This window comes from Gavialis gangeticus, unplaced genomic scaffold (genome assembly GCF_001723915.1).
Source record: "Gavialis gangeticus isolate Ggan-Ray unplaced genomic scaffold, GavGan_comp1, whole genome shotgun sequence".
Classification (NCBI taxonomy): Eukaryota; Metazoa; Chordata; order Crocodylia; family Gavialidae; genus Gavialis; species Gavialis gangeticus.
The window spans coordinates 49,854,968-49,867,151 of NW_017729025.1; positions in this window are offsets into that span (position 1 = coordinate 49,854,968).

A 12,184-nucleotide genomic window follows, 5' to 3' on the forward strand; every position below is an offset into this window, starting at 1 on the left:
GAGTTTTTCTGAAGTAAGACATTCTATTAAATTTACACTAGTAACAACTTCAAATATACAACTTCAAATATAATTTAGAACATAGCTCGTACAACTTTCCCCACATATCCTATTCATCTTTTTTTAAACAGTTTACCTGCAAAGAGCTGGGCAAATAAAAATGGATGTTAATTGCTTAGTGCTTTTTGTTTTGTGTAACTGAAATCCCCTACAAAGATTTGATTTATACAAGCTAATAAGACAGTGTTTAAAAGTATCCCAAAAAGTTTCTCATGGTCATGCATCTGCTTCCCTGAAGGAATGCACAGCATAGTAAAGACTGCCACTCTTCTATCAAAGAGTCTTCCTCCCCACACCTGCTACACAGTAAAGCAAGGTTGTATTCTTAGACAAATTTTGTTCACTCGGTTCTATGCAGCACATTTGAGGAAAGTGGTTAGGGACATTCCACTGATGATCAAGTTAATATTGATGAGGAAGTTGCTCATCCTAAGAGCAAATGCAGCCTTTGACAAACTGAAAAAGTGAGACTAGAGATAATGAGGAATAAGGTCTCCACAAAGACTAAGGTTAATAAAGCTGTAGCGGTTACTCTGTGGTTCTTTATGAGGGTGAAACTTAGACATTCTGTAGGTGATGTTTCCCATAGCTGGACAAAGTCCACCTATGTTTCTTGCTTTTGCTGAATTAGGTGGTTAGACTGAGTTTCTGAAACCAGTTATTACAGTACTAAAGCACTAATAATGAAGATACAGGTCTACTGAGCTGGTTATTATGCATAAATAAGTGATGAATACATGCCTAAAGATGAGCGGAATGGAAAGCCTGAAAGCAGTCAACGAAACTGAGACTGGTCAAAAAAGGTGTCTTGAAGACCTACTAAAGTGTCATCTTGTTTGGAACAGACATGGTATGCAAGGATCTAGGCCTCTTGAGCAATGACACTTAATTTATGCAAGAGGTGTGCACTGGACTTAAACAGCAGCATCAGAAATCACAGGTGACATCATTCACAGGATCACACAAGGCAATGCAAGGACTGTGGTCAGATTTTTTTTTTTTTTTTACTAATTGTCTTGTCAGATGTATGGATTCTGTGAGTCTTGGTCTTGTTAAGATTTCTCAGTGAATGGCTCTGTAGAGTGAGGTGGCAAAATTGTTTGGCTTTAGATTCTGGGATGAACCTTTGGGACTGCTGAACAGCATCTCAGGCCCTTTCAGAAGAGATCTCAGCAAAACTCAAATGTCCAAAAACTAGGAAATGTCGAGGTACATGCCCCAACAGCTTTATCTTGCTCCTTTGGAGATGACAGCAGACTAGGTAGTGGACAGTAGGCAACAGCAGGTCACGACAGACTGATGGGGGTCCAGGAATCTGACAATATCCAGATACACCTGGAGCTGTCAAGTGACCAGCTCTTTGACTTTCCTGAAAAATGGAAGGCTGGAGGCATGGCAGTAGCTGGGTCAGAGTCAAGAGATTTCATAGATTTCATAGACATTCAGGCTGGAAGAGACCTCGGAGGATCATCGAGTCCAGCCCCTGTGCGGGGGCAGGAAGCCAGCAGGGATCATAGGATCCCAGCAAGATAAATATCCAAATGTCTCTTGAAGGCGTTCATAGTGGGTGCTTGAACCACCACTGGTGGCAGTCTATTTCAAACCTTGGGGGCTCGGACAGTAAAGAAGTTCTTCCTTATGTCCAGCAGGAAACGCTCGCAACCATGACCCCCAAGTCCCTTTCATCTCTAGTGCTAACCAGCGTAGCACTGCCGAGCCTGTAAGCATGCTGCAGGTTTTTCCTTCCAAGGTGGAGAACCTTGCATTTCTCGGTGTTGAACACCATCAGGTTCTCATCCACCCATTTCATGACCCTGTCAAGATCCGCCTGGATCACCCTCTATCCTCAGGTGTGGATGCTTTACCCCAAAGTGCAGTGTCATCAGCAAACTTGGCCAGCCCGCTTCTGACACCAATGTCCACATCACTGATGAAGATGTTAAACAGTATAGGCCCTTGGATATATACCCAGTATACACCCCACTGATGACCGCGCACCAAGACGATTGGCTTCCGTCAACCACCACCCTCTGGATCCTGCTGTGGAGCCAATTCCCCAGCCAGCGAATCGTGGTGAGGTTGAGGCCACAGTTAGCCAGTTTTGTGAAGAGGTGATCATGGGATACCAGACCGAAGGCTTTTTTGAAGTCAAGATATACAACGTCAATCTCTTTCCCCTCGCCCACGTGATAGGTCACCTGGTCATAAAAGGAAATGAGATTGGTCAAGCAAGACCTACCCACAACAAACCCATTCTGGGTAAACCTCAGGATATTGCCATCACCTAGTCTGTTAAGGATGGCCTCTTTGATAATCTTTTCCAAGACCTTCCCTAGTGGTCAGGCTGATGGGCCTGTAGTTTTCCGGACCTACTTTCCTCCCTTTCTTGAAAACAGGTACCACATTGGCCTTCTTCCAATCTTCGGGCACTTCACCAGAGCACCAGGAGTTCTCAAAGATCCGTGCCGGGGGCTGAGCTATGATGCTTGCCAGCTCCTTTAGTACTCTAGGGTGTAAACTGTCAGGGCCGGCTGACTTGAAGGTGTCCAGCCTGTCAAGGTGTTCCTTCACAAGGTCAGCTTCGACAGAGGGTAAGGAATCTCCCTCACTTGGGCCTCCCTGACCCACAGTGAGTAGGTGCATCCCATGGGACTGATGATAATCTGATGCAAAATACCCATTTAGCAAGTTTGCTTTGTCCTGGGCATCGGTTGTCAGTTGTCCCATCTGGTTCAGCAGGAGTCCAGTGTTGCCCTTGCTTTTCCTTCAGCTCCCCACATATCTACAAAAAGAATTTTTATTGTCCTTGATATTTGTAGCTAGCTGGAATTCTGTCGCAGCCTTGGCTTTCCTCGTTTGCTCTCTGCAGGTCTGGACCAGAGCAGAGTATTTCTCCTTGGTGGTGGTTCCAGTCGTCCATCCTTCGTAGGTCTTCCTTTTAAGATGCAGGAGGACCGACAGTTCCTGGAGAGCCAAGGAGGCTGCTGTGCCCTTTTGCTGCCTTTCCTCTGAGACAGGATGGACTCTGCTTGTGCATTCAGGATTACTTCCTTGAGGAGCAACCACTTGTCCTGAACTTCCCTCCCCTTTGGGTTGTGGCCCTTTAGGGCCTCACTGACAAACCTCCTGAGCTTGTCAAAGTCGGCTTTCCTGAAGTCAAGGACTTCTGTATTACTGACTGACTTGCACCTCTCTCTGCTGGGGAGGAGGCTCTTCTTAGCCAGACCGGCTGACCTGCTCCACCAGGGTTTAAACTAAGCTTGCCAGAGGATTGGGGGGACTACTGCCACTGCTGGCCCACTGAGCAACCCTTGCAAAGCCAGCAGGTCAAGGCATTTAAGGGATCCCACCCCTGCCTGAGCCCTGGAACAATCTGTAGACAAGGCAAGGCCCCCAAGGGACACTTCCGTGCCTAAACACAAATGCCAGGAGCTTGGGGAATGAACAGGAGGAACTTGTCCTCCTGCTAAACATAAATAACTATGATGTCACAGGGATAACAGAGACCTGGTGGGACTCTACCCATGACTAGACCACGGGTATAGACAGCTATACCCTGTACAGGAGGGATTGAGTGGACAAAAGGGGCAGAGGTGTAGCTCTCTATGTTAAGGAAACCTACGCGTTCCTGCAAGCTGACATTGGCACCCACAGTGGGTTAAGGACAGGACCTCTAGCCACTGCTCGTGTCTGCATCTGCAAGAGGAGAGGGCTTGCAGCTGAAGCCCCCCAACCACCGAAGTGCAATGTCCAGGATCAGATCCAAAGGTTCCATAGGCTGGATATGGCCCACAGGCCATAGGTTGCCAACCCCTGGTCTAAAAGAAACAAACTCTTTCTAACCCTCAGGGTGCTTATGTCTACGCTTATCCCTACAATCCTGTACTTTTAAAAACTCCTTTGTACCTTCATGTTTCAAATGGCTTCCCAGCTCTTAATCACTATATCCAATGCTTTCATGCAACTGTCCCCAGCACAGAACATCTCCGCAGGTACAGCGTGAATTCCAAAAAATAAGGAAAACAGAGCTGGGAAAGTATGTGGTTCCTTTCTTCTTCAGAAAGAGAACAAAAGACCCCAGCCTTTTACATACAAATACTCTTGTGTTTAGTAGGTTCACTTAATTGATGCTCTTCTAAATTAGAGCAAGAATAACACTCAGGGAATGCTCAGTCCCAATAGATAAGGGTGCTCTTCTCATGGCATGAGTAATATAATTTGTCTCAAGAGACTGATTACATTTTCTCTTCTTTGAAAAACTTCCAAATAACTGAAAAACCGTGTGCTTATGGGGGGTGGGGTAGGAGGGTGGAAAAACACATTTCAAACATAATACAGAAAGGTTTAATGTCAATTTCTTTATAACATGCACTAAAAAGAGCCCTGCAGATTAAACTCACTATGAAAACAAAACTAATAGCAAATTAAGTTTTAAAACTGCAAACTAGCTTTCACCTTGTCTTTTGTAGCTTAAAAGAATAAGTCAGGGTATAGTCCTGGGTCACAACAACCGTGGCATTGAAGCTTTTGCTTTGGTTCTGTGAACTATGGTTTATAACCTCAACCATGCCTAGTATTTCAAGGGAGCTGTATGCCTACAGGTCCAGCTGTAGGCATACCTATGCTCCTAGATCCTGTGATTATCCGGGGACTAGCACCAATGGGTTGAAGAACTTGAGAACCATCACCAGCATCATACCTTATGGCCCATTGCCCCTAGGGACCTGCTCTCTGCAAGTCTCCTACAGAAAAAGTTTGTCAATTAATATTCTTCAGTAAGAATTGCAGTTTAACATAAATTCAACCTGAGTGTACATAGGGGGTAGAGATGTGAAGAAAAGCTGTTGTTATCTGAATGTAGTTACTTGGAGAAATGACAACAATTTTTAAAAGACCTTTCAAATGCAGACGAAAGGTGTGGCATTCAGTTTGGTTAAACACTTTTACACCAGGTGTATGCTTTTTCTTTGCTCAGTGTTTGAAAAAACAAACAAACCAAGAGCCTGAAGTTAAGACAAGCAGTATAAAAACCATGTTATTGTGTAGGGGTAAATTACAAGTCTCTTTTGTTAAAAAAGGTTTCTTGGCAGGATTAAACCTACATGAGGAGAGTGTACTAGCTTTCACCTTGTGTTTGTAGCTTAAAAGAACAAGCTTGCACCCTTACTGCTTCCTTATGATGTGTGAAAGAAGTTTTGAAAGGGATTTGGGATTTTCCCTTTGTTTTGGAATTTGTATTAGAAATTCAGATCTATTTCTACTAGGTCTAATCCACACTGTATTCTACAAACCACTGAAGACGCAGTAGGGTGACATCACGCAACTAAGGACATGACACCTGACAATGAAGAACACTTTGCAGCATCTGTCTAAAACTGTGCTTTCTGGCTACAAACAGAGGTTGCACTTGTACTGGGAGAAACCAATTTATCCCAAAACAGAATGCAGTTGTTCATGTCTCTTGTCTCAGGATAAATCCTAAATGATTCATGGGATAAAAAGTACTAACAGAACATTGCAAACTGCATCTAAACATTTATCCCAGGACTGCATAATTGAATCGATGGCAGAGAAACAGCAGTGCATTCAGCTACTCACAAAAGCCTTGATTAGAAAGGTGATGTGTACATCCAAATCCCAGGACATTTCTGTTCCAGGACCAACACAGGTACAAGTTGTCCGGGGACAACAGCAACATCTGGTCTTATCCTCTCTCTAGCACATACCAAACAGCTGCAAGTAAGCAGCTCTTTGTTAAAGATTCAATACTGCATCCATTCAAATAAGGTTTGAATAAGCTCCCATACTAATTGATTGGTTATCAAAGGAAACCTTAGGCAAAACTTTATTTTCCTAAAGTAAAACACAAATGTTTTCCTCAATGGGGACAGAAGCTCATTTTTAATGAATCATAAAATAAGGAAAGGGAGGGGAAAGCATGATTCAGTCACTTCTCTGCAGGTCAATTATAAACATTTACTCTTATGAGGGAGAAACTTCTTGTAGCTGATCAAAAAAAAAAAAGATAGTGAATGGGCATTAAAGTATTCAGGCTTAACTTGAAATTTCCTAACATTGAAAGCATAATGCCTTAGCCACAGCACTATCATGTCATTATACCAAAACTTCGTGCATGCAAATCCAGGGTGAAGTTTGACTGAGAATTGCAGTTAAGAGGATGTGAAGAAACTCTTACTGCTTTTATCCAAAGCAAATAAAACTTTTCCTTCACATATATTTATTATTCTGTGGTAATTGGGATAGTATAATTTTATTTCCTTTCCGAAGTGGATGAAAGGTATTTTATAACTAAACCTCAAAATTTAAGAGCACCATTGTTATAAGCTATTCATCTTAACTGGCCTCAGGCCTGCATTGCAAGAGTTTGTATTTTTCCAGGCCTTGTGTTATTTTAGTTCACTCTTGAACTCTCTGTTGTATGACATATTTTCATGCATACAACTTGCCCCCAATCCCCACCCCTGAAACCCACCCCCTCAAAAAAAACAAAACAAAACACACCTTGTTATGGGAAGGCAGAATGTAGAAGAACAGTTTTTTCCAGAGTCATGGCTGACTGCGTGACACAGTAAATGTAAGGACCAGGACACAGGCAGTAAGCAAAAGTCACCTGACACTTAGGTGAAGTCCAGGGATGAGGTTCCAATAAGCCCAGGAGCCACAGCCAGAGTGAACCAGAAGATGATGCTGAAGCCAGGGTGAGCCAAGAATCAAAGCCAACGCTGGGGTATGCCAGGATCCAGAGCCAGCTTCAGGGTATGCCAGGAGTCAGAGCCAAAAGTCAGAGACTAAATTACCAGATCCAAAGGCATTTTCCAAACAGCTAGAGTCAATAAAACATTGCTGAGCAGTGTCAGGAGTACTGGTTTACCAGAACAGACCATCATAAAGAACTGGCTTGCTGCCACATATAAAAACTAAATGGGGAGGCTGCTCTGCCTAGCACCCAACCAGGAGGCCCGAACAGTGATCAGCAAGATTAGCTGGGGTAGGGCTGTCAGTCACAGCCTTGGGTCAGTGTGGCCAACTAGGATATTAGCCCAGGCCAGGCTACCTTTTAGGACCCCGACAGTAAGTTCTCCTGGGAACACAGAGTGTCTAGAAACTTCCTGGTGTGTCAGACTGTCTTGGGCAATGCTGCTCTTCCTGGACATTACATTTCCAGGAGGAATTACTCTGTGTCACTTAAAGTTAGGTCCCAGACCCTGACAAAAAGAAGTATCAAGACAGTTACTTCTTTATATAAGTTCCTGTAAATAAAATGATTCACCAAGGGCAAGTCATGCCTGACCAACTTGATCGCCTTCTATGACAAGATGACCAGGTCTGTGGATGCAGGGAGAACAGTGGATGTTATATACCTTCACTTTAGCAAGGCTTTTAATACCATCTCCCACAACATTTATTCAAGAAAGCTAAGGAAGCACAGGTTAAATGAATGGACTATAAGGTGGATAGAAAACTGTGCGGACTGTTGGGCTCAAAGGGCAGTAACTAATTGTAAAATATCTAGCTGGCAGCCAGTATCAAGTAGAATGTCCCAGGGATCAGTCCTAGGGCCAGTTTTGTTCAATATCTTCATCAACGACCTGGAAGATGGCATAGAGTGCACCCTCAGCAAGTTTGCAGATGACACCAAGCTGGAAGGTGTAGTAGGTATGCTGGAGGGAGGGCTAGGATTCAGAGAGACCTAGACACATTCGAGGACTGGACCAAAAGAAATCTCATGAGGTTCAACAAAGACAAATGAAAAGTCCTGCACATAGGATGGAATAAACCCATGCACTGGTGGGGGCTGACTGGCTGGGCAGCAGCTCTGCACAAAAGGATCTGGGGGTTACAGTGAACAATAAGCTGAATATGAGCCAACAGTCTGCCCTTGCTGCAAAGAAGGCTAATGACATACTGGGCTGCACTGGTAGCAGTCTTGCCAACAGATCAGTGGAAGTTATTATTTCCCTCTATTCAGCACCGGTGAGGCCACATCTGGAGTCCAATGTTCAGTGTTGGGCCCCCCACTACAGAAAGGATGTCGACAAATTGGAGAGAGTCCAATGGAGAGCAACAAAAATGGTTGGGGGGCTAGGACTTGATTTCTGAGGAGAGGCTGAGGGAATTGGGCTTATTTAGTCTGCAGAAGAGAAGACCAAGGGAGGATTTAATAGTAGCCTTCAACTTCCTGAAGGGTGGTTCCAAAGAGGATGGAGCTGGGCTGTTTTCAGTGATGGCAGATGACAGAACAAGGAGCAATTTCCTCAAGTTGCAGCGAGAGAAGTTTAGGTTAGATATTAGGAAAAACTCTCACTAGAAGGTAGTGAAGCTCTGGAACAGGTTACTCAAAGAGGTTGTGTAATCTCTGTCTTTGGAGGTTTTTAAGGCCCAGCTTGATAAAGCCCTTGCTAGGATCATCTAGTTGGGGCTGGTCCTGATTTGAGGAGGGGATTGGACTAGAGGGGACCTCCTAAGGTCCCTTCCATCCCTAATTTTCTAAGATTCTATGATGTTTCCACATTATACACCTCATCAAGATACTACCAAGGGCTCACTTGCTGCTTCTGACACAAGTTACAGTACTCAGTCAATAGCTACAGCTGTGAGACAATAAACACAAGACTCCTCCTCTTTAGTTTGTTAAGCAGATTCAGGTGGCAGCCCTCAGGCACGGTATCTCCAGGAGTGCTCCTCTTTCAGCAAAGAAAACAGCTTTTCTTCTTAAAACATGCATCCCAACTTTGTGGGGCTCATTTTTGGATGAAAGTTGCATGTTGTATATGAGAAAATGTGGTATCATTTAGTTTATATATGCCTCAAATGTTGCAACTAAATCCTCACTGAGAAAAAGATGGAAACAAAACTTCCTCTTTCCATCTAAGTTTAATGGCTTTTAACATTCCTAAAATTCAACATTCACCATGAGGGAGCTTATTGGATTTCTTTCAATTTAAGTAACTAGTATAAAAAAGTTTACTGTACATTTTTGTCACACTTTCTCTATCAAACATTTTTATTTTGCTAGATGAGTCTCTATGGTTTATCCATATCAGATGGAAATTAATTTCGTAAAAGAACCACAATAAGATGATTAACAGGAAGCTTTGTTCTTAAACATGCATATCACAATACTAACTTCATTTATTGCTCAGAAAATAAACAGATCTATTGAATAGCACTGTGTATGCATGTCTACACTACAGACTTACTGTGTCAGGAAGCCATAAGTTCAAAGACATTATCTCACACTAAAGATTTCCTCCTGAACCGGAAGTAGCACAAGTGCATTTGCACAGCACCATACTAATGGTTGTTGCTTTTCTCTTGGCAGTGTTAATTAGGCTGTCTGCAGTACTGTGCAAATATGGCTATGCTGCTTTTAATTGGGGGCAGCATGTGTGCAGGACCGTGGCATGTTTAAGTCTGCTGTTGCCTGGCATCAGAGGCAGATTAATGTGTACTGGGGCCCTGGGCAAGCACAAAATTGGAGGCCTCCTTCCCCCATGGGAGCTGGGCTATGGGGGGGAGGGGGAAGAGGGGCCCCTTCCCTTCCTAGTGCTGGCGGGGGAGGCTGGATGGATCCCACCAGGCTGTGGGACACATGCCCGCCTCTTTTCTTTGCTCCCCTCCCCTGCTACAGCTGAACATACTCACACACAAGCACACACACGGGTGCACACAGACACAGACATGCACACTCTACTCTCCCTCTCTGCACATGGATAAAGGCACACACACACAGACACAAACGCACACAGGCAGATAGACAGACAGGCACACACCAGCAGACAGACAGACACACACGCACTTTCCCGTCACAGGACCTCCTCCCACCCCCACATGGAGGCAGCGCTCTGACCACCCCCCCCCTTGAGCCACCCACAGTTCAGTCTTGCTCCCCGCCTGGCTCCTGTTATACTTATGTGCAGGGAGCTACTGCCCAGCTGTCCCATGCAGCTCTGCAGATGCAGAGGGCCAAGCCGGGCCAGGCTGAGAACACTGCACAGTGTCTCTGTGGGCAGTTGGTGGCACTGGGAGGGGTGGCTGCAGGTGGCTAAGATGAATTCGTGCCCAGCTTGCCCATTCATTAATCTGCCTATGCCTAGCATAGTAAATGTGTGGTGTAAACATGCCCTATTTGTATTCCATTGCCACAAAAATGAGGTAACAATATTATACTGTTGAATCATATTCAGCTTGTGATCGATCCACTATTGCTTCTTTAGATTTGCTTCTTGGTTACTGGCCCAGTACTCATCAATTCCTCTCCCCTCCATTCCTTTTGTTTCCATACCAACAGTTCCTTGCAGTGACAGAGCTGCCCTCTGGCTGTCCATGTCTTCATAGATTTCATAGACATTAGGGGCTGGAAGGGACCTCACAAGATCATGGAGTCCAGCCCCCCCTGCCAGAGGCAGGAAGTCTCGCTCCGGAGCCAAACCCCAAACTGAAGCTTCTGCCATTGGTAAGCCTTCTTTTTATTCTCTTCCAGAGGCTGAGTCTGATCCTTTATAGATAAGTACAGATAGTCAAAAAGTCCAAGGCTGAGTCAATTCAATCTTTGCAGGTTTCTGTACACCGCCTAGATTGAACTAATAAGAAAGTGAACTGACATTCACTTTTCAAACCTGAAAGACAGCCAGATGCCAGGAGGTGAGACGCACTAGAGCAGTCCTCCCAGCCTGCCAGACACTGCAGAGAGCAGGGAGCTGGGCAATTCCCCCAGTCATGCTCCCTCTTCAGCCTCTAGCCAGCTGAGAAGGAGGCATGGGAGGCAAGCCCCCACACCAGGCCCCCAGCTAAGGTCTCCCAGGTGCCAGGGAAAGGGGAAGGGGGAAGCCCCAGTGGGGCTTTTCTCTCTTTCTCCCACATGCCCAGAGCTGATTCTCTTAGCTATGCCACCTCTTCAGTACAGGTGGACTGAGGAGGGAGTATGGGGGAACCCCCCCCACCCGACCCCTAGCCATGGTCTCCCTGGTGTGAGGGAAAGAGAGGAAGGGGAAAGCCCCAAGTGGGGCATTCCTCCCTCTGTTCCCCCACACCCCCCTCACACAGAGCCAGGCCAATCACAAGGCCATGCCCACACCATGGCCGACTGGCCAGCTGAGGAGGGAGTGGGGGGATGCCCCCCTCTCTGGCGCTGGATCCCTAGCCAGACCGTGCTGGGTGCAGGGGGTGGGAAGACCACAGTGGAGGCTGCTTTGCCCTCTTCACTCCCTCCTCAGCTGGCCTGCCAGGTGAGGAGGGGGAGTGCCCAGGTGATCACCCCAGCTCCCAGCTTGGGCAGAGGGAGTAAAGCCCCCAGTATGGACTCCCCTGAAGCTAGAGCAATCACCCAGCCATGCCCCCTCCTTGACCAGCGGGCCTCTGAGGAGGGAGTGAGGGGGTTCCACCCAGCTCTGGACCCCCAGCCAGGCTGTGCCCAGCACAGGTGAAACCTGTAGTGGAGGTTGTTTCCCCCTTTGCCCCCCACTCAGCTGGCCTGCCGGCTGGGGAGAAAACATGGCCAGGTCCTGGCCCCTGCTCCTGGCTTGGGTGGGGGCAGTAAAGCCCCAACTGCGAGCTTCCCCACAGCTGGGAACCAGGGCAATCACCAGGCCGTGGCCCCTCTTTAGCTGGGAGGCTGGCTGAGGAGGGGGTGAGAGGTAAAATGGCCCCCATTGCAGACTGTACCAGGCACAGTTTGGCTGGGGGTCCAGAGCTGGGTGTGGCTCTCCCCGACATTTCCTCCTCAACTGGCCTGCCAACCTGGGAGAGGGCATGGCAGGGTGATCCCCACAGCTGCTGGCTACATGGAAGCCTGCAGTGGGGGTTTAACACCCCCCACCCAATATGGGAGCTGAGGTGATCACCTAGCCATACCCCATCCCTGGCTGGTGGGCCTGTCTAAGGAGGGAGAGGGGAGGGAAAATGGCCACTCTCCACCTGTCTCTGGACCCCCAGCTGGGCTCTGCCTGGCAGAGGATGGGGGGACCCCAAAGTGGGAACTTTACTTCTGACCTGGGAACTGGGAGTCAGGGCAATAACCCAGCCATGCCCCCTCTGCAACTGGTAGGCAGGCTGAGGAGGGAGCTGTGGGGGGGGGGGGGGGGGAGAACCCCCCCCCCTTCTC